The following is a 22,480-nucleotide window of genomic DNA, read 5'->3' as shown; positions in this document are numbered from 1 at the left end:
AGGAGACCCCGCCTCCGAGCAGAGATGCCCAATGAACTGCCTTCCTCCCAGTGAGGCTCCGGACTCCGCCCTCCAGCCAGCCCCACAAGCAGCGCTAACCAATACCAGGCTCTCTCCCTCCCTCGGGCTCCGCCCCTCCAGGCCCCGCCCCTCTCGGGTACCGCCCCCAGGGGCGTGGCCTTTGCCGCGCCTCCGCCGAGCGCGCGGAGCCCAATGCCGCCCCCTCCGCCGGTCCCTCCTCCGGCGGCCTGGCGCCTCCCTCCTTCCCCGCCGCGGTGACTCACGGAGAGGCGGAGGCTGAGGCGGCCGCTCCTGCTGCTGCTGCTGCTGCCGCCGCCGCGGCTGCTGCTCCGGCTGAGCGCGCCCCGGAACAGGCCGCCGCGCTCCGGACCCGCAGCCCCCGGCGCCGCGCGCTCGGGCGGCCCAGGTAAGCGCGAGGCCGAGCCCCGACCGCAGCACGGGGTCGGCACGGCGCCGGGGCACGGGGGAGCCGCTGGCCCTTTGTCTCCCGGGGAGGGGCCGCGGAAGGCACCTTCGACCCCGCCGAGACCCACCGGGCTGGCCCCGCTGGCGCGACGCCCTGGGCCTGGACCCGCCGTCCCCACCACGGCCGGCGCTGCTACCTCCCGCCTCAGACCCCCCTGCTACCTTCTTCCCTTTCCTTTGGGGTTCCCCCTCCACAGGTGTCCCAGTTGCTCACCCTCTGGGCCCGTGTGCTTGACATCGCCTGTCCACCCTCCGGGTCCCATTGCCCTGTCTCCTCTTTACACCCCTCTCCCAGCATCCTGACTCTCCTTGTTTCCCCTACTAAATGCTGCCAAGGTCTCTCTGGCTGCCCAGCCTCCCTTCCTCCTTCTGTAGTTTGAATGCACTGTCCGCTCCCCCAGTACCACCTCTCCCTTGTGTTTTTAGAAGGTATATGTGAGAGACACATGGCTCATGTTCGCAGGGTATTTGTGAACATGAACCTGCAGGTTTAACCACTTGGACCTCCAAACTGCCTTTAACCCCTCCTCTTTGCCACCCCATTAACGATGCACTTCCCTTTCTCTTGAGCCTGGAGCTCTGGACACCCTGCCTCTTGAGGCCCTGCAGCCCTTGCTTGTTCCTGTGTATGGAACTTGTCTGAGCAGTATCTCTGTCGAGTTAGTTTATGGGAAGGCCCAGGGGTATTGTGCTGGGCACAAATCAACAGTTTTATAAATAATGGGACGTGTGGCTTGCAGCACTTCCTATCTGAGGATCTAACTATGCCCCTAGTTGTTAATTACTTTGTCTCCTGTTGCAGATGTCAAGGAAGTGTGCCTAGATAACTGCTGGGTAAATTGAGGCACAGATGTGGTATAGGAGCTGGAGGCAAGTCAGTTTTTCTTGAGATATACTTCCCAAGTGCGTTGGCTTCTGGTTCCCTGCTGCAGCCACTAGGCTCTTGTTCCTGGCTGGAACCCTGTGATAACTGATCTCTTCTGCCATTAAAGTGTTCGGAGATGCCAGAACTTCCTTGGATTCAAAGCAGGACTTTGAATCACAAATAAAGGTGCCAACTGTTAAGTGCCAGTGTGTCATTCATGGCTTCCTGGTAGAGTCAGTGTGGTCCATGTGGACAGAAGTCACTGCTGTGAGATGGAAATTCATTCACGAACTCCATGCTCTGAGGCTTACACAATCCTTGTCTTCTGGGAGATGACATTCCAAGAAGGAAAGAGGACAGATAATAACGAGTAAATAAGTAGGTGGCTAAAAGTCATTTCAGTGTTAAGTGCTGCGAAGGGGCCAGAGCACTAAGAATCGACGACAGCCTGGATGTGGCGGTGCAGCATTTGGGAGGTGGCGGCAAGGAGATCAGGAGCTCAAGGTCAGCCTGGGCTTCTTGAGACCCTCGTAGAGAGAGGGAGTGTGTTGGGAGAGAAAGGAAGAACCTGTATGTTAAAAGAATACATTTTGTAGGTTATAGTATATTATCCAAAGAGTTAGAAGCCATTAGAGTCTGTTAAACAGAAAGGTATTAAGATATGATCTAAGTTTTAAAGGATTGCTCTGGCCGCCATAAAGAGACAGAATTATGGGGTGTGGAGGTGGAGGAAAAGACACTAGTTGATTGTTGAAATTGCCCAGCTAGAGATGGTGGTGATTTTGCATCTGGGTGATGGTAGTAGAAGGATGGAACTAGAGCCAGCCCTGTTTGTTCCTCCCACCCCTCTACACACACACACACACACACACACACACACACACACACTACTTGGTGCAGGGAGCTGGGAAGCAAACTCTGAAAAACAGAACTACAAGTTCCATGTAGCGTAGGGAATGTCTCCCTATCTGACTTTGCTCAAGTTGAGCTCAGCAGATCTTGTTGAGGCTCCGCTGTGGGTCAGGCACTGTGTTAGACACACTCAGGTATGATGTCGCTCCTGCCTTTTGCAGTCTGGTGGACTCATGACTTAGCTCAGAGAGAAGTCACCATAGTACAGCAGTGTGCTCGTGGGATAGGCTACCCCTGTGATGGAAGAGAGCTTGTGGGCTTATAAATTAGAGATGGAGGAGAGAGAACGCATTGGGCTTCCTTCCCATATCCAGCTGCAGCGTTTAAATGGAGACATTAGTGCCCTGCCTCTGTTGTGAAGTGCTGGACAAAGACACTGAAGGGGTTAAGAATGCAGCTCAGTTAGAGGAAATGTGTGAGGCTCTGGGTTTGGTACTCAGTACTCCCAGATTAAGAAATTTGTCTCTGAGCTGTCTGAGGCCAGGGTCTCCATTGGAATTGTCTTTCAGTGTTTGAGGTCAGTGACCTTTAATCCCAGCCCTTGGGAGGCAAAGACAAGCAAATTTCTGTGAGTTTAAGGCCAGCCTGTTGTACAGAGTGAGTTCCAGGACAGCCAGGAGCTATCGAGAAACTCCGAAGTTAAACAAAAAGCAAAATCAAAAGATTAAAATTTTAAAAAAGGTGAGGGGAGAAAGAAAAGGAAAAGTAGTAAGTTAGGATGGTTTATTACAGCGAGGGAACACCTGAGTGTCATGAACTCGAGCTATTTAACAGAATTAAACTTGCTCTATGCTGCTGTAATTCTATATGTCACAGAGGCCTTCGGAGGTGACACGTGTGGGCAGTGGGGACCTAGGGGCTGGACTCCTTGGAAATCCCGTAGCAGGTTGTGCCTTTCCTTTGGTGCCTGTCATGTCGTCTGTTTCAGCTTCGTGTATACATATATGTGTCTCGGAGCTGTCTGAGGCCACGGTCTCCACTGGACTCATCTGTGTCTTTCACAGTGTTCGAGGTCGGTGACCTGCACAGAGTGTAAAGGTTGACGGCCAGCGGTGCCGCCCGTTCCCGTGTCTTTTCTCATCATCTGAGGAATCCCAGCAGGCTGCCGTTGACTGTGCTCACTGGAGACAGCAGCTCTTCCTAGATAGGGCTGTTCTCTGTCCAGCCCTGCCCCCAGAGAACAGCTGCCGAGGGTGCTGACCACGGAGTTATTTAACACCCCACAAATATGAGATGTAGCTCTTAATTAGAGCGCGAACTTTATACCGAGACTCTGGGCTTGGATCTCGGTTCTGCCGTCTTTGACTCTGCGAGCTTCAGAACATTATTAACCTCTCCATGTCTGAGCTTGCCTCGTCTGTAATGTAGTGCTTTTTCCCTTGTGGAGTTGTTGAAAGGGTTAAATTAGCGAGCCCTATTTAGTGCCCAGGATGGCACCTTGTATTTAGTGTTCGCTTCGTGGAACTGATAGCTATTGTTTCGCTTTTCAAAGGATTGGGGCTGGGGAAATGGCACAGATGGTGAAGTGTTTGCCATATAAGAGTAAGAACTGGAGTTTGGATCCCCAGAACCCACACCAATGCTGGGTGGGTGTGGTGGCCTGCTGTAACTCCCCAGAGTAAGCCTGCTAGCCAGACTAGCCGCAGGAGGCTTTGGCCTTGATTGAGAGACCCTGCCCCAGTGAATGAGCAATCAAAGATAATCCCAGGCATTAACTTTGGGTTACCTCATGCATATGCACACGCACATAAACCTCCACACATGGAAAACATGCATGTACATGCACACCACATACATGAGACTGGAAAAGGAAAGTTAATTAGTTTGGTGTGGGGTGTGTGTGCATGCACGTAACACACTCTCTAGAGTTGGTTCTCCCTCTTTTCTGTGGGGTCTGGGCTTGAACTCAGGTCACCAGGCTTGCCAGGCAAGTGTTTTCATGTGCCGAGCCTCCATCAGCCCTGTTATTCCAGTTTTCTTTAATCAATTTCTTACTTCCTGCGAGAATTTAAGCTCTTCGAGAGCAGAGTTTGTCTTTGTTTATTATTTATGGTCCAATTCAGCAGACGCTTGGTAAATCATTGTGTAGTTGAAGCTGGGCATGATGGCACACACCTTTAATCCCAACACACAGGAGGAAGAGGCAGGAGGATCTTTGTGAGTTTGAGTCTAAGGCCAACCAGGGAGGACCACATAGTTGAGACTGTCTTTCAAAAAAGAAGTAAGCCAGGCGATGGTGGTGCACGCCTTTAATCCCAGCACTTGGGAGGCAGAGGCAGGCGGATCTCTGTGAGTTCGAGGCCAGCCTGGTCTACAGAGCTAGTTCCAGGACAGGCTCCAAAGCCACAGAGAAACCCTGTCTCGAAAAACCAAAAAGAAAAAAAAAAAAAAGAAGTTAAAATAACTGACACCAGACACCAGTCGCTACTGTGATGCAGATGTAGCCAAGATTCATGGTCTAATGAAGTTAGTTTTAAGATCTAGCATTTCTTTAGTTTTGTTGGAAGCTAGACTTCAGGCCTCAGATGTGCAAGGCGGGAGCTCTCCTACTCAACTGCTGCCCAGCCCCACTTGGTGCTTCCTCTACTGATCCTGTCTCCTAGTCGGTCAGCTTTGTAGCTCAGTGGTGGCGCACACACTTAGTATGCCTGAAGCCCGCTGTTCTATGTTTAGCAATGAAGAATAAAACAAAAAATAAATAATAAGTGAGCAAAAGACTGTGGGGTATTGAGCTGGGGCATGATGTCATCCCAGGGAGATCAGGAGCTCAAGGCTGTCCACAGCTTTATGTATGAGACTTTGTCCCAAACAAAGAACATGGGATGTTGAGGGAATAAACCTGGTTATAGCCGAGACAAATGAGTGTGAGGGTCTAGCTAGTTCTGAGGGGTGACTTTTGAATGATGACCTGGTGAGCCAAAGGGACAGCGTGTAGGCAGCAAAGTAATGGGGGGCTGGAGTGTGGTGAGCAGAGTCAGGGCTGGATGGTGGCTGTGGTAGGAATTTGGGTTTCTCATGGATTCTGTACAGTAAGGACTTGCTGCATGAGACCTTTTCCTGGAGCTCTCAGATGTCTGAATGCATCCTTGGAGAAGAAGCAGGATGCTAGCAAGAACAGTTGGAGTAGGAGCCTCTTGTTCTGGCCAACAGAGTCTGATTGAATAACCCTCAGGTAATCTAGGAGTCACAGGCTAGGCTGACCAAGACCTAGAGACTCAACTGAGCTTTCTTTCCTCCTGGAATCTGCAAATCAGCAAGCATTGCCTGGTGCTAAGGCACTGGGTGAGCATGGGCAGCCCTTAGCTCCTTGCCCTCCAGCAGGGGATATCTCATGGGCTCTGGTTTAAGCTATGTAAATTAGTTCTCCCTCCCCCTTTTCTCTGCCCATGTTCCTTCTCCTCTTTATTATTATTATTATTATTTTGCAGTGCTTAAGTCTAATGCAGGGTGTTGCACATGTTAAGCAAGTGCTCTCCCAGCCCCGAGCTTCTGATATATCATGATTGAATAGGTAGCTTTCCTGTCTCCTCTTTGCTTCTACACTCATGCCAAGTATCAGCAGGCCTGCTGCGGAGTCAGGCACGCTGTCGCCTATGAGCGCCTGCTGTCTGGTCACCTGATGAGAACACAGTGATGTCTAGAAAGCACTGGCCTTCTTTGCTGTGAATGGAGCAGAATTGGAAACTTATTGCAGTCAGAGAGAAGCAGGCAGAGGCACAGCTCACTGGGAACTGAGCTGGCATCTGGCCTGATCCAGCGGCCAGCTCCCAACCTCCCTCAGGCATGCCATTGTCCATTATGAGCGTGATGCCGCATGCCTGCCAACCTTGAGAGGCCAAAGGCGTTAGCAGGGATCAAACTAGTCTCCTGTTGTGTAAGTCACACTCGGGGTCCTGAGGCATTTCATTGACAGAGTCTGAAGCAGCGATTAGTCACACATTGTCTGTGTAGGTGCAGCCTCTAGCTCGTGTAGCAGGGCTTCTTATGAGAGTAAGAATGACGTGTGCTTATTTAGAAGACGAGGAAGTGAGCGGCAGTGACGCTTGTGTCCATTGTCTCATTTGAGCTTCACTATGGTTTGGAAATGTGTGGTTGTTACTACTTATATAACCGGAAGTGGAGGTCTGGAAAGGTGAGCAAGCTTGTTTGTGGTCCAGCTCATCCTGGACAGAGAGCTGGCTCTCTGGCTGTGGCCCTTTTCTCTTGAGGGGGCTAATTAACCTTTCTTTACTCACTTTCCCTGATGGTAAATGGGAGTAATGATACTTAGGCTTGAACTTGGTTTATGAGAGAGGACTGGGCACCAGCTGCGGACTTGCTCTGTTATTAAAGGCCTGTTATGCTCTGGTCCTCCACAAAGCCTTCCTGTGCTTGTAATAACTGCACTAAAACATTGTTCTCCTCCTTTGTAAGTTTCTGAAGGACTGAGGGTCGCCAATGAGTCTTTTTTTTATAGTTGTGTTCTGTGTAAGCTTCTGTAAGATGTGTGTAAACCGTGCATCATACATGATGGTCATTTGTCATACCCTGATGTCATGTGTGGAGCAGATAAAGCTGATCCCTAATCTTGTTCTGATGCCATTTGTCATTCGAACCAAGACCAGAGATGGAGAAGTGTTGTCTCCTACTTGTCCATCTTTCTTCTAATGAGCTGTTACTCCAGTTAATACATAGTTGGGGACTAGGAACGTAGGTCAGCCAATACAGTACTTACCTGACTTGTAGGTACTGGGACTATGTAGTAGATAGCAGAAGTATCACCAAAAAGCTAACTGTCTAATGGAGTCATGTGAGTCAAAAACACAAGAGTGTTTTGAATTCTCGGGAACAGACCAGGGGTAGAGTTCTCAAAGGCACAACAGATCAGGTGCCACATCACCTGGAAGAAGAACAAGGGGAAGAGTTAATAGCCCAGCGCCTTTGTGTCTGGTGACAGATGTGACATTTAGTATCTAATGATAGCCACAAGAACACCTTGGAGGCCAGGGTTAGCCAGACCTTGCTTCCATGGTGGGCATGCTGGTGTGTTCCTGTGATCATAGCGCTTAGGAGGCTGAGGCAGAAGGTAGAAGAGTGTAAGAACAGTCTTGGCTACATAGCTAGTAGCCTGAGCGGCTGTCAGGTACTGTCGGGAAAGAAGGAAGTTGCTTCCCCTTAAAGGGCTACTTTGGTGGTTGGTGGCAGAGGCAGACAGATCTCTGTGAGTTTGAGGCCAGTCTAGTCTATGAAGAGAGTTCTAGGACAGCCAGGTCTGTTCCACAGAGAAATCCTGTCTCAAAAAGAAGAAGGGGGTGATGGCCTTGAACTCACTGTGTAGAGCAATCTGAACTCACAAGAGATCCACCTTCCTTTGCCTTTCTGTGTGAGACTGTCATGTGTATCGCCACGCTGTGTGAGCTATCATGTGTATCGCCACGCTGTGTGAGTCTATCATGTGTATCGCCACGCTGTGTGAGACTATCGTATCGCCACGCTGTGTGAGCTATCATGTGTATCGCCACGCTGTGTGAGTCTATCATGTGTATCGCCACGCTGTGTGAGACTATCGTATCGCCATGCTGTGTGAGACTATTGTATCGCCACGCTGTGTGAGCTATCGTGTGTATCACCACGCTGTGTGAGACTGTCGTGTGTATCGCCACGCTGTGTGAGCTATCGTGTGTATCGCCACGCTGTGTGAGACTATCGTGTGTATCGCCACGCTGTGTGAGACTATCGTGTGTATCGCCACGCTGTGTGAGACTATCGTGTGTATCGCCACGCTGTGTGAGACTATCGTGTGTATCGCCACGCTGTGTGAGACTATCGTGTGTATCGCCACGCTGTGTGAGACTGTCGTGTGTATCGCCACGCTGTGTGAGCTATCGTGTGTATCGCCACGCTGTGTGAGACTGTCGTGTGTATCGCCACGCTGTGTGAGACTGTCGTGTGTATCGCCACGCTGTGTGAGACTGTCGTGTGTATCGCCACGCTGTGTGAGACTGTCGTGTGTATCGCCACGCTGTGTGAGACTGTCGTGTGTATCGCCACGCCAGGCCACCTGTTGTGTTTCAGTAGCCATTGCCTTTCCTTGTTTCTGCAGGATTCTTTTCCTATCAGTCAGGTTCCTCTGCTGCCAACTTCAGACAAGGGCGCATGGTGGTGGGTGAGCTGTGGGGGCCTCTGCTGTGCCCACGGAGTTCATCATGGAGCTTGTGCATGCGGAAACCCTGTTCTTCCCCTGTTTCAGGTCAAATGCGCAGAATGGGGTGGGGGCAAGACTCTTCTTCCCCAAATCTGCCCAGCACCAGGCCTGCCCATCTCCTCAGAGGTCAAGGTGAGGGAGATCCAGCAGGTTATATGGAAGCACACAGTGTTCCTTCCCCCTCCAGTTTGGCCAGGTGGAGGGAGCAAAGGGCTGGAGAGGTAACTTCCCACATTTGGAGGGAGAGAGGAAGGTGGAAGGCCATTGTGCAGCCCTCCTGGGCTAATGGACTGCCCCGCCCCCAGACTTTGACTGGGGCAGAATCTGTCTGATTAGAAGGTGGGCCCAGCAAGGACACCAGGTCACTCAGTGCCCCTGTACTTCTTCAAGTGAAGTTAGAGCCTGTGGTGATGCTGTGGCAGTCAGAAGAATGTGACCCACTTCTGCTGCCTCTTCTGTGTAGGGAGCTGGGCCGTAGGCTTTGAGACAGGCTCCAATTAAGCCTTTCTCGGGCCTGCGAGTCACCTAAGTGTCTAACCACATGCTTCCTGCTGCTGGATCCTGTGGTCCTTGTCCCTAAACTGAGCAAGCAAATGAGCTTACCGCCTGTTATTCTGCAACCTTGGACTCCACCAGTGGGGTTTCCTGTGGAGATCAGGGTCCTTCATGGATCAAACACCTCTCACTGTGTGGTCCCACCCCTGTTCTTCCTGCTAAATCATGAGGCCAATCGTGAACCAGTTTCCAAGGAGATGGTTAGCCCTGCCCATACCTGAGTCTCAGCATGCTGCCCTAGGCAGCCCAGCTTCCCAGAGACCCGTCCCAGCCATCTCCCTGTCTCTGCCCCATTGAGGACTGGGGAATAAGACCCACTTCTAGTTTCTATCAGATGGCAAGTATTTAATGCCCTTTTGATTGTTATGTGTCTCGTGTGTTAAGTGGGGGCTGCTGATGTAAACACACAAAGGTATGAATACTGCTAGTATAAAACCTGGTAAATCTCTCCTCTGATTGGTGCCGTTTTCTTTATGAAGGCCACAAAAGGCCAGTCATGGCTAGGCTGTGTGAATCCTTTCCTAACTATGTTTCTCTTGATTTCTAGACTGAGGAAGAGGGGCCCCTCATCCTGTCTGTCAGTGTTGATGACAATGCTTGCAGGCTTAGGAACTTGGCCTTCCTCTGGCCAGTCACCGGGGCTGGCAGAAGAGGGGGTGCAGGTGGTTCTTAGAAGGGTATGGTGGGGCTTTCAGGCAAACAGCTGGCTGTGAGGCATCCCTCCATCTCTCCTCCCCATTTCCACTTTTTTCTCAGCATAACCTGCTGCAGCTTGAGACAGAACTCACTGGGGTGCAGACAGCTAATGCTGAGCTGGGATCACCTCCTCCTGGGGATGCTGCCACTGCCACCTGAGAGGCCTCAGGCTGTCCATTCTCATTGCACTTTGGGTAGTGACCAGTTACACTCACTCCTTGATCTCTGCAGAGCAAGGACTTTTGAGGCCTCTCAGTACTATGGATGCTATCAAACACTGCCCGGGACCTGCAGGCCCACTCAGATGCAGTATGCTCATTTATCTTGATCGTTGGACCCTGGGTCGTTCCTCTTTCTTTTTTTAAAGATCTATTTTTTTTTTTAATTCTGTGTGTATGAGTGTTTCCCCCCGTGTATGCATGTACACCATGTGTGGACCTAGTGCCCAAGAAGGCAGAGCAGGGCACTGGATCCTCTGGAACTGGAGTTACAGATGATTTTTAGCTGTCATTTGGAGGCTGAGACCTCCAATCAGTGCTCTTATCTGCCGAGCCATCTCACAGGAGGAAGACAGGTCCTCTGGTATTCTATACACACAGGCTTCTAAAGATTTAATTAAGGCTTTTGTTATGAAACGTGACAGTCTTTGGTGAGTGACTTTAATTTAAAACCAGGAATGTTTGCTGCTTTCCCCAGGGACTTCTGCTCCCTTTTGAGGCTTGGTGGTTTGGGGAATGAGGGGTGTCACTACAAGTGGTAAGTATGCCTTTAGCTCCTGAGCTAGATTACCAGGGTGTGTCCAGTTCTGAGTAGATCCACCAACCTATTGGCAGTAGGGACAGTTCTTTGTAAGCCTCCTGCCAGTCCCTGTGGCTTCCAGTCTTGTTTCTGATCACTTTCCTGAGCTTGCTTTCCCTTGGAACCCCTGGTGTAAGCCCCATCCTACCCCTGTTTCGCTATCACAGGAGCTAGCTCCTTGGAGCATGCACTGCCTGGTCGCTCCTCACCTGAGCCGTGGCCAGCACTGCCCATGCCTTGAGGATGGACGAGGCCTTGTGACCCCTCTTCAGTGTTCTTGGTACCATGTCCCAGTTATTGAAGAAACACCTGGGAGATCCCGAGGACATCTGTGTTGGGAACAGCCTGTCAGCAGCTGGGGAGGAAGGAAACTAAGTCCTCAGCAGCCAATGAAGGGGAGGTTCCTCCTTCCTTGGATTATGTTCTGTTCCGAGGTAGCTGGGGGCGGAGGAAAGGGAAGCTTGCTGGCTGTGGCTCAGCAGAAATGTTTCCCGGAGGCCTTCAGCTGCATTATTAGGAATGTGAGAACTGAAGTAGGTACCTGTGTCTTAGCACAAATTCCCACGTTCCTATGTACTAAGATTCCGTTCATTAGAAAGAGGCAGAGACCCTACAACTTAGGGTGGTCACTAGGAGTCAGCTCAGGTCGTCACCCTGAGATTCTAAGCTGGATCTGAGAATACAGATTTGTCATTCCCAAAGCTGGGCAAAGAAATGGAGTGGCTCAGAGGCCAAGCCTGCTGCCTCTGGGGGACACAAGTAATGATAATGAGCCCTCACGCCACAGGCCAGCCTATTGATTTACGTTCTAGCCCCAATGGTAGAAGGCTTGGGGTTCCCTGGGCCATCAGAGGTGGCTTGGGAGGCCAAGGCAGAAGACCTGTGGAAAGATGTTTCTATTTGTTCGATTGATTATTTTATGTATATAAATGTGTGTCTGTGCACCGTGTGCATGCCTGGTGCCCACAGAGGCCAGAAGAGGGCATCAGATCCTCTCGGTTGGAGTTAGAGATGGAAGTGAGCTGCCTGTGCATTCTGGGAATTGAACCCAGATCCTTTGGGAGAGCAGTCAGTAATTTTAACCACTGAGCCAGGGAGGTTATTCCTGAAGCAGTAGGCTACTCTAGGTTAGTCTGGGAGAGAGACCCTGTGGTCCTGTGAGGCTTGGGCTGGCTACCCAGGCCTGCTTTTGAGGTGGCCTTGGCCCATAATGATGAAGGCCACTAAGTAGGTCTATGGCTCAGCGAGGAGACCGTATGCAGTTCACAAAGAAACTGGAATGGCCTTTCCGTGTAAATACACAATACCATCCTAGTTTCCTCCTGGGTTGGGGTTCTCTGGCAGTGCAAGGGGTGTTGTACACTCTGGGGAGCTGAGGGAGTTGCTTATAAATAGGCCAGGGCCCTAGACTCCGTGTCACCCGCCCCTCTGGGGCTTGACAGGCTGATGATCCTGGGACAGGTTAGATTAGAGGAAGATCCGAGCCGGATCCTGGAGGCGAGCTGGTTCCTGACTTAAGGTCTCAGACCATGACTTGGCCGGGTTTCAGTGTGCCAGCTGTTCTCTAGGGAGGGGACAAAAAAGAACTATGCCTTTCTTCCCCTCATCTCTGTCTCCTCCTGTGCAGAAAAGAGACCTCTCTGGTTCTCGGTCAGAACTCTGGAGCCTAGGGACAGAGCTCAGAAGCTGGAGTGTTGGGAGCAGTCAAGAAGCTTCCTTAGCTCAACATCCTCTTCCTGTGTGCTTTGTTCTCTGCTGACATACCAGGGCCTGATGCCTTGCTCTGGACAGTGGCATACAGTCTCTCTGTTACGGATTTTCTGTGAGTTCTATCTAATGGGAGGTGTGAGTCCATTGTAATGCATTTCTGAGAACAAGGCCCTGGGCCAGCCTTAAACTGCCCCCTCTTGCACTCAGCCACACTCTGGACTCAGTGACCTGAGTGGATGGAGGTGCAGGCAGAAGTGTAGGCACGCACTGTGACACGGGCAGAGAACAGTCGTGGGTTGGTGTTATGGATCAGGGCGGGAAGGAAGAATGTTTGAGGCTGAGGAAATAGATGCAAAGGCCCAGAGTATGTAGAGCAGGGTGTGACTGGCAGCTGTGATGTGGCCATCAGACAGTTTTTCTTGGCCTTGATTCCTGGCTCTGATATAGTTCAGTTGTGCCTGGTGTCCTTAGAACCACCTGCAGACACTTATGCTGCAGATGCTCAACTCCCTTGTGTAAAATGATGTGTTTTCACACCACTTGTGCACATCTTCAAATATACTTTGTTTTTTAAGATAGTCTTATAGCTCAGAGTGGCTTCAGACTCCATTAGTACCCAAGGATGATCTTGAATTTCTGATCTTCCTGGCTTCACCTCCTAAATTCTGGGATTATACATGTGTGCACAGTTGGGCAATGGTGGCTCATGCCTTTAATCCCAGAACTCAGGAGGCAGACTCAGGCGGATCTCTGTGAGTTTAAGACCAACATGGTCGGGGGCTGGAGAGATGGCTCAGTGGTTAAGAGCATTGCCTGCTCTTCCAAAGGTCCTGAGTTCAATTCCCGGCAACCACATGGTGGCTCACAACCACCTATAATGAGATCTGGTGCCCTCTTCTGGTGTGCGGGCATACACACATACAGAACATTGTATACATAATAAATAAATATTTAGAAGAAAAAAAAAAAGACCAACATGGTCTACAGAGTGAGTTTTAGGACAGTTCCAAAGCTACACAGAGAAACCCTGTATTGAAAACCAAAAAAATAAATACTAAGTGTGTACAACACACTCAGTTTTGTGTGATGTTGGGGATCCAGCTCAGGTCTTCCATAGGCTAGGTAAGCACTCTGAACTGAGCTACACCCCATGCCCTCCAGGATTCTTTATTTTTCTGATTTATTTATTTGCTAAGCTTGGTGTCACATTCAAGCACAAAGAGAGAAAGAGGCAGGCTGATCTCTATGAATTTGAGTTCAACCTGGTCTATATAGTGAGACCCTGTCTCAAAAAAACCTTACATATAAAGTGGGCAGTGGTGACACTTGCCTTTAATCCCAGCAGTCAGGAGGCAGAGGCCAATAGATTTCTGAGTTTAAGACTGGCCTGATCATGCTGGAGAGGTGGCTCAGTGGTTAAGAGCATTGACTGTTCTTTCAGAGGACCTGAGTTCAATTCCCAGCAACTACATGGTGGCTCACAACCATCTATAATGAGATCTGGTGCCCTCTTCTGGCCTGCAGGCATACATAAAGGCAGAATGTTGTATACGTAATAAAAAAATAAATTAAAAAAAAAAACTGGCCTGATCTACTAAGTGAGTTCCAGGAAAGCTTTCAGAGAAACGGTGTCTCAAAAACCAAAGCCTTCCATGGGCTGGCTCAGAAGTTTAGAAAGATTGCTATTGTTGTAGAGGACCCAAATTTGGTTCTGATTATTCAAGCCAGGTGGCTCACAACCACCTCTAACTCCAGCTCCAGGGCATCTGATGCACTCTTCTGGTCTCCACAGGCATATATCTGCATACGCATGTGCTTATACCTACATACAGACACACATCAATAAAAATAAATCTTTTTTTTTTAATGCTGGGGCTAGAAAGATGATGGCTCAGTGCTTAAGGGTGTACTGCTTTTGCAGAAGACCTAAGGTCAGTTCCCAGCACCCAAATGATGTAACTCACAGCCATCTGAAACTCCAGCTCAGGGGACCTGAAGCCTTAGCATCCTTGGTCACTGCACTCATATGCACATACTCATATATAGCACCCACAATTAAAATAAAGTGAAAAATTTTGAAAAACAAAATGTTCCTAGCTGGAAACAGTGGTACACGCCTTTAATCACAGCACTCAGGAGGCAGAGGCAGGTGCATCTTTGTTAGTTCGAAGCCAGCCTAGTCTACAGAGTGAGTTCTAAACCAGCCAGCCAGGACTATGTAGTGAAATCCTATCTCTAAACAAACAAACAACAAATAAACATATAAACAATGAAAGTCTTGTAGGGTTGGAGAATGTAGCTTAGAGGTGTGAATGTGTGCATGTGTGAATCTGTGTTACAGGGCCAGAAAAATTATCTTTAGATGGTGCCAAATGTCTCCTGGGAAGTGAAATTGCTCCCGTGAGAGCCACAATGTAGAAGGAATAATGGTGAGCCTGGATCTGTCCCTGCCCCTGCTATGGGCAGGATGAAAGGGGCCCTTTTGGCTTCTTTTGTAGCCTGTTAGTCTTGGGAAATCTGTCTCCAGGTGGGTCCTGGAGCCCTTTTGTTTTATGTGATGGTGGCCTTTGGAACCTTCACTGAGCCAGGCTCACTGCCCAAAAGGGAAGAGTCACACACATCTCCAGGGCTCTCATGGACTTTCCGTCCTCCCCATCCTGCTGTGCTGTGGCGTTTCTCCTGTGACAGGTTGGAGTACTAGTTAGATTCAGTACAGTCAGAGCCTTCACTGAAGGACGGTCATGAGGGCTGTGCTCCTGGATTATCCTGAAGCCCCGTGAGTGGCACTGCTGTGACTGGGACAGGCAGCAGCTTGGCTCGGAAGGGAAAGCATGTAGTTAGAGTCAGAGAGACTGCATCACCCCTGCATGGCCTCACAGCTGTTTCCTACTTGATGAAGCCTCATGCACTGAGACTAAGGTGGGCCATCCTGGATGCGACTGAAGCCAGGGCCTTTGGAGAACCACTGCGTCCTCCCCTCTTGCCCAGAAACAACCAAGAGTTAGTTGACGCCTCGGATCTTGTGCTTCTTAGGAACCAGACAAATGGGTCTGGAGAGATGGCCCAGAGCTTAAGAGCACAGACTGCTCTTTTAGAGGACCCAGGTTTGGTTCCTAGAACCCACATGATGGCTTGCAACTGTCTCTGACTCCAGTTCCAGGGGTCCTGGCCTCTGAGAGTACTGTACGCTCCTGTGCACAGTCGTAGACCCAGGGAAAACATCCATACACATAAAAATAAAGAGATAAAACCCCGATGTAACCACAGTATAATCATTCCACTCCACATGGATAGCCCTGACACAGTATTCTCACGTGTTACATGATCTCCAGTTGCCCGGTAATGTCCTCTGTAGCTCTGCCCTCTGCTTGTAGGATGCAGCTCAAAGCAGGAACTCAAATCCAGGCTGTGCTTTGGAGTCCTTTGTGGCCTTGGCGGATTGCTTAGCTTCTCCCGATCCTCAGTTGCCTCACCCATAAAATGGAAATAATTTCTACCTTGCAGGCTTGTGAAGACTAAATTTAACTAAGACAATGTGTAGACCATGACTGGTTCCATTCCTGGCACTTGGAAAATGCCACAGCAGCAGTCGTAATTACCATTGTTCTGCAGCATGGCCTGGCTTCATACAGCAGGAAGGAACTGGAGGCAGGTTTGAATTTGGGTTGGCATCCTTGGGACAAATTCCTAATCCCAAACTTATTTCCCAAGAATGGCACTGCGCCCTGCAAACTGTGTAACTTGCCCGAGCCGTCATCAGGAGCCACGTTGTTGCAGGTTAATTGCTGAGGATGGAGCAGGTGGAATTTTCTGTGGCGCCCATGTTTATTACATCCCTAGAGGACCTGAGGTGCTGCCCTGTGTGGGATTCCAGCAGAAGACATAACTCAGCCCTCCTCCCTCTCCCTGACCCAGAACACATTTTTACTGATTACCAGGAGGGTGACAGAGGAGCCCACATGACCTGGGTTTAAATCCTGATTCGGGTTAAAAAACCTGGGCAGTCCTGTGCAAATCATCATGGTGCAGTTTACATGGTTGGTGGTGATAGAGATGGTGTGGCTTATTTGCAGAGCCAGGGGAAGTGCTTTGCCCGCACCCTGTTTAATATAACGTTCTCAAGTGGCCATGGTTTTGATTGTCACGCCTGCAGAGGAGGTACTGGCATCTGGTAAGTAGAGGATGCTGGTGGTCATCGTACAGCACACAGGGCAGCCTACGACGAGGACCCAGCTGTTAACCGTCCTCAGGGTGATGCCCAGAGACCCCTGTGAAAGATCCCCAGTGATTGGGGCATAGGGGGTAGGAGGGAGTCCCCTCTAGATCCTCACCCTTCCCATTCCTGTGAACCAGCTGGGGCCTGGTGGTCAGATTCAGAAGGGGAATGGAGAGAAAGAAGCTTGGAGATTTTAAGCATGTAGATTTTTAAATTTTTATGTGTATTTATTTGTGTGTACTGTGTGTGGAAGCAGAGGACAGCCTGTAGAGTTCTCTCCCACTAATAGAAGTTTTACATATATATATATATGTATATATAATATATATCGTTTAATTTTACTTATTTAACTTGTATTTAATTTATATTTATATTTTATTATATTTATTTTGAAATTATATAATTCTATTTAATTTTTATTTTAATATATTTAAATATATATTTAATGTATGATACTATAGGCGTGTTCTGCTGTGGTGGCCCCGCTCCTCAGCCTCTTTAAAGAGAACTTTTTATCTTAGAACAGTCTCATTAAGTCTGGCCTTGACTCACTCTGTAGCCTAATCAGGCCTTGAAATTACAGTCCTATGCCTCAGCCTTCCCAGGCCTACAGGCCAGCAGTGGTGTGACATTGACTTCCTGTTTGCTGCTGTCATCCTCATCCCGCAGGTCAGGAGTCTGAGAAGGCTGTCCCTGTAAGAGCCCCAGTGTGCACCTTCATGCTTCCCCCACAGAATGTGGGTCCTGAGGTCTGTCAGCACAGTGGGTCCCCAACCTGGGGACTTCCTGTCACCATCCTCCTCTAAGACTCTTGTAGCGCCTCTGCCTTCACCCTGTGCACATATTGATGGTGTAAATGCACACATTTTCCCAAGGCCACTCGCTGTTGTCAGGGACCGGGTGTGTCTTCAAGTTCCAGTGTCCTGCCCTGGTGCCTGGCAGTCAGTCACCAAGCCCTACACTGGCCTGACACAAAGTTTTCTTGTTCCTGCTTTTGTTGGACCCTTCCCTGCCTGTTTGGGCTCACTGGTGTTGGTTAGGTAATATTTGGGGTGCCTCTTTGCCTCGGCATTGCTCTGTTCCCTGCCCCCGTATATCACATAGTTAGAAGGCTGGAGGAGGCCATTGTGACTCAGTTCCTTTTCACCTGCAGGAGGACAAGGGTTGGGTTCCTCTGGCAGCAGACTCTGAACTGATGACCAATGACCTGGGCTGGATAACCAGTGATCTTGTCCTCCCATCTTATAACCTTTGACTGACAACCTTTGGAGGTTGTGTGGGGGGACAGGAGCTTTGTACAGCCAGTCTGTCTCCCATTTACTTCCTGACCTGTGGTGGAGGCAGAGGGTGCTGGTACTGTAGCAGTCAGGGCCTGCATATCCATTCTGCAGACTCCAAAGTGGTCATTTCCTTTTCCTCTGGTCCCCAGCCCCAAGGCTGCATCTGCTTGGGAGAAAACCTGAGCTTGGGAGCTGACCTCTGCCTTCCTGTTTCAGGCTTTGCCTGGGATGATTCCAAGAAACAATGGCCTTTGTGTTCACTTAGAAAGTCCTCCCTGACACTGGAGTCATCCTAGCCCACAGCCCCAGCAGTGCTCGCTTGTGCGCTGTGTGTATGTGTGTGTGTTCGTAGGTGGGATCTGTGCAGGCTTAGCACAAGGGATTGATGCCTGTAGGTGGTCCTCCTTTTCCTGTCTGTGCCTCCTCCCCAGGTTTCTCTGTGCTCTGCTTTCTTCTGTCTTTGTGCTGTGCTCTTTGTACCCTTTCTCATGTGTAGACCCCTCTCTTCTTCCTTTGCGTGCTTGATTTAGTCAGTTCATTTACATATATATATATATATATATATATATATATATTTGTTGTTGTTGTTGTTGTTTTTTTGGTTTTTTTTTAGACAAGTTCTCAAGTAGCCTGGACTGGTCTGGTCTCAGGTCCCTAAATAACTGAGGATGACTTTGGACTCTTGCCTTCATCTCCCAAATTCTGGCCTTCTAGACTTGTACCACCAAGCCTGACTCCCTTGTTCTTTTGGACTGTGTGGATGTGGCCTGAGAATCACCCCCAAACACACTGTTGACTGGCCCCACCTTCAAGAGGCAAAAGGAAGATTAAGAGTAGTTCCAGACAAGACCCAGGCCAGTCTCCAGCAAATAGTACAGTGGCCACCTAGCAGGAGCGGACCCGTACAGGCACAAGGACAAATAGGACTGTCTCTGCCCTGCTCTGAAGTGGGGCAGAGAGGTGGCTGTCAGCACCAGTGCTGAGTTTGGGGGTGGGGGACTGCTTAGAGCCATAAACCCAGGAAGAAGCCGAAGCCGAGGAGTGCCCCTGAGGAGAGGATAGGTTAGCACTCTCCCACTTGCAGTAGGTGCTGGCTAGCAACTGCTCTTACTGTGCCCTGTCTGCCGCAGCTGGGGTGGGAGGGGCTTCTCCGTGATGGCTGGGTTAGTGACAGGTGAACAGTGGGGCCTGACTGAGGCAAAGTGGGTAGAGGGCTCGCAGCAGAGCTGTTCTCGCTTGCTCGCTCGTCATGCACGCTGGGGCTTCGCCTAGGCCACTTAGCTCGGTCACCCTAGACCAGGGCTTGATGCTCTGGCAAGCTGGGTTTGGTTCAGGGAGGCCCAGACACCTTGGGCCTCAGGTTTCTCTGCTGTTCTGGGTGTTCTGCAGCAGCCCAGGCCTTCCTGTGTTATCACCTGTATGGGCTCACAAGGCTTCTCCCCCATAGCCCCATAGGAGGTCCTGGTGCCTCCACTCTGGTCCCAGGCATCTTTGGAAATGTCCACTGTGTGCTTACTCTACGCGAAGGAAGAGTCTGCGTCATCTCTCTGTAGGCTTCTCAGTCCTGCTTGTCCAGCTTGTCCTCTGGGCTGTCACTGGGGCCCAGGTAGTCTCCTCACAGCCGTTCAAACAGGCCAAGCTCCAGGAAGCATGTCCCCAGGATGCCTTATATTTCTTTCTGTGTTCTTTGTCACCCTGTCAGAGAAGCGTTGTTGATGTGGGATTCCCTGTGTATGCTGTGATGTTTTATTACCATTGGTTAATAAAGAATCTGCTTTGGGCCTATGGCAGGGCAGAATAGAGCAAGGCAAAAATTCCAAACAGAGATTGAGGAAAAAAGAAGACGGAGTCAGGGAGACGCCATGTAGCCATCCAAGGAGACAGACACCAGACGGAACCTTACCTCCAGAATATTAGCCTCGAGGTAAAATACAAAATAATAGCAATGGGCTAATTTAAGATGTAAGAGTTAGTTAATAAGAAGTGTCAAGCAGTGTTTTAATTAGTATAGTTTCTGTGTGATTATTTCAGGTCTGGGCAGCCAGGAAACAAGCGAACAGTCTCCGTTCACATATTGTCCTGAGTATGATTTGCATGATGTCTGTCTCCCCTCATCGCAGGTCAATCTTCCTATATATTCTCAGTGCCTGCTGTCGAGAAGATAGATGCCAGTAATTGTTGTTAGTGCCTGTGTCTGCACCTTCCTCTTTCTCTTCCTGCTAAGTCCTATTCATCTATCAAGACCCAGGTCCTGTGCTTACACACACACACACACACACACACACACACACACACACACACGCTTTGCTACTCACTGCTTTGAATTAAGGCCTTGGGTCTTTCCTTCTCCTGCATCTGAGCTCCTGGAGTAAGGGAGGCAATCCCTGGTACAATCTGTAATCTTTTTTTGGCATTCTAGAAATGTTTGTGTTTTAACCTATCTTTGTGGCTCATCACAGTATCTTTATTTGTGCTATTGGCCATGTGTAATGTGATTTCCTCAGCCATTTGGCTATCTCTGGCAAAGAGGCCCCTATGTTAATGTCTCTTTTCTGTATCCCCACAGCCTGAGCCCAGAACAGAGCACAGTGTGCCTAGAACATCTTGATAAGTCCTTGAGTCCAGGTAGTGGTCTGTGTAAGACTGTGGGGCCCTTGGCATGTTGGGAAACCCCTTTCATTTTGGACCAGCCATATAATTTATGAGGCTCAATAATGGACTCTTTATTTAAAATAAATATTACAGAGATTGGAAAGATGACTCTGTGGTTAAGAGCACTAACTACTCTTCCAGAGGTTCAATTCCCAGCACCCACAGGGTACCTCACAACTGTCTGTGACTCCAGTTCCAGGGGATCTGGCATCCTTACACAGACATGCATGCAGGCAAAACACCAATGCACATAAAATACATTATTACAAATTTCAAAATAAGTTTGGGGGTGTATAATTCAGTGATAGAGTTTTGGCTTAGTATGCATGGGGCCTTGGGTTTGATCCCAAAACAAACAATCAATCAATCAATCAATCAATCAGTCAATCATTAGATGACTCACAGACAAGAAAATCATAAAGAGCTCCCAAACATGTGTAAGTATCTTGGTGATATGTGTCTGTATTCCTAGTACTTTAGGCAGTAAGATCAAGTAAGCCAGCCTGGACTATATGAGAACCTATCTGTAAGAAGGAGAAAGCTGAATGTGGTGGTGCACACCTTTAATCCCAGCTCTTGGGAGGCAGAGGCAGGTAGATCTATGAGTTCGAGGCCAGCCTGGTCTACAGAGCAAGTTTCAGGACAGCTATACAGAGAAGACCAAGGCTACACAGAGAAATATTGTCTGGAGAAAAAAGAATAAGGACGAGAAGGAGTATGTAGCTTGTTAGAGTGCTTGCCTAGCATATATGAAGCACGAGTTCAATCCCCAGCATTGAAAAAAAGGAAAAACAGGAAGGAAGAAAGAAAGAAAATGACAGAATTCCAAAGCAGTGGTAGCAGAGTGGTAAGGCCTAGCCACCCTGCAGCCCCAGTGCAGGAAGCAGCCGGCATCCCATGGCTACCCTGTGAGGCACACAGCTCAAGCCCTTCTGACATACTGCGGAATGAACCACATGGGTGGTGAGCAGCCTTGGGTTACACTGCTGGTCAGCGACAGCTGGCTGGAAACAAGCCAGCTCCTGGAGCTCGCTAGGTGTCTGGTGCTGCACAGGGCCATGGCACCATGAGCCTTAGTTTCTCTCTTTGTAGTCTGGGACCATTGGCCTGACAAACAGGCTAGCTGGCTGGGAGGCTGGGTAGCCCTGCCCTCCGATGCCTTCACTTAAAGCCACACAGTTGCCCTCCCCTCCTTGGAAGGTCCTGCGCCCCGTGGACAGGAGGGATAATTAGTGGTCTCGGCAGTTGAAGAAATGAAAGCCCCTCAGAAGTAGGAGGAGGTTCTTCTCCTTTCATCTCTTTCTGAAGGAATGTGAGGGCTTGGGTGGAAAGTTCCCCAGGGTTCCTTGGTATTTCAGAGCTTTGATATCTGGAGGAAGAAGAGAGCAATTAATTGCTATAAATGGCCTGTTCCTATAGGGCTGCTCGGATGGTGGGTGGGGGTGTCTGGCAGAGTACCGGCACTTCCATCCCAGCCGTCCTCTAGATGGAGGGACCCACACGGCAGACTCAGAGACTCTGAGCGGTCTTGCAGTTCCACAGTGTGGGGCTGGGGAGATGACTTAGTGGGTAAAAACAGTTCCACTGTAGACTTGAGGACCTGAGTTTGAATTCCCAGCACTATATTAAAAAAATGGCCATGTGCTTGTAACCCATTGGGGGTAGGGGTAGGCAGAGATAGGCAGATCCTAAAAAATTGCCAGCTAGCCTGCCAGCCTCATGGTAAGCTTCAGGTTAAGCTTGAGTCCCTGTCTCAGAGGAATGAAGCCAAGAGTAGGGGAGAAACATGCTACATCTTCCTGTCACCTCCACATGCGTGTTCAGAGGTGTGTGTGCACATACACACCCATGCACTCACACTGTGTTTGCGAAGATCCCCTTGTAGAAGCTTGCCGCCCTTAGCCTCTTGGCAGCTTTGACTACAGAAAGGGGATAAGGAGATATTCCCAGGCTGCCTTGGTCCCTCCTGCATCAGCCTCAGAAGCCATTGCCCTCAGGCTTGGCAGGGCTGAGCAGGGCTGAGACTTGGAGGCTACTCAAGGCTTGGTGAGATACAGAAGCTCACAAGCCCTCAATGCCCTGAAGTGGTTGTCACAGGTCCTTTCAGTAGGCCACACTGCCACCAG

The 22,480-nt window shown here is 49.7% G+C and overlaps 1 protein-coding gene across 2 annotated transcripts in view; it reads left to right on the top strand.

Moving 5' to 3' along the window:
- Window positions 1-283: 283 nt before the first annotated feature.
- LOC121441722 (beta-catenin-interacting protein 1) overlaps window positions 284-22,480 on the top strand; it is a 47,218-nt gene continuing 25,021 nt past the window's right edge. Inside the window, exon 1 of one of the 2 annotated variants that reach the window (XM_041642965.1) lies at window positions 284-427. The gene's annotated coding sequence lies outside the window, so the exon portion shown is untranslated. The remainder of the gene's footprint in view (window positions 428-22,480) is intronic. The other variant, XM_041642964.1, reaches the window with a different exon arrangement.

Source organism: Microtus oregoni, unplaced genomic scaffold (assembly GCF_018167655.1).
Source record: "Microtus oregoni isolate MIOR12 unplaced genomic scaffold, Mior012 000081F_ref0000091, whole genome shotgun sequence".
NCBI classification, from domain to species: Eukaryota; Metazoa; Chordata; class Mammalia; order Rodentia; family Cricetidae; genus Microtus; species Microtus oregoni.
Note: the sequence above shows the minus strand (reverse complement) of the source record. Positions and strands in the feature narration are given on the sequence as shown.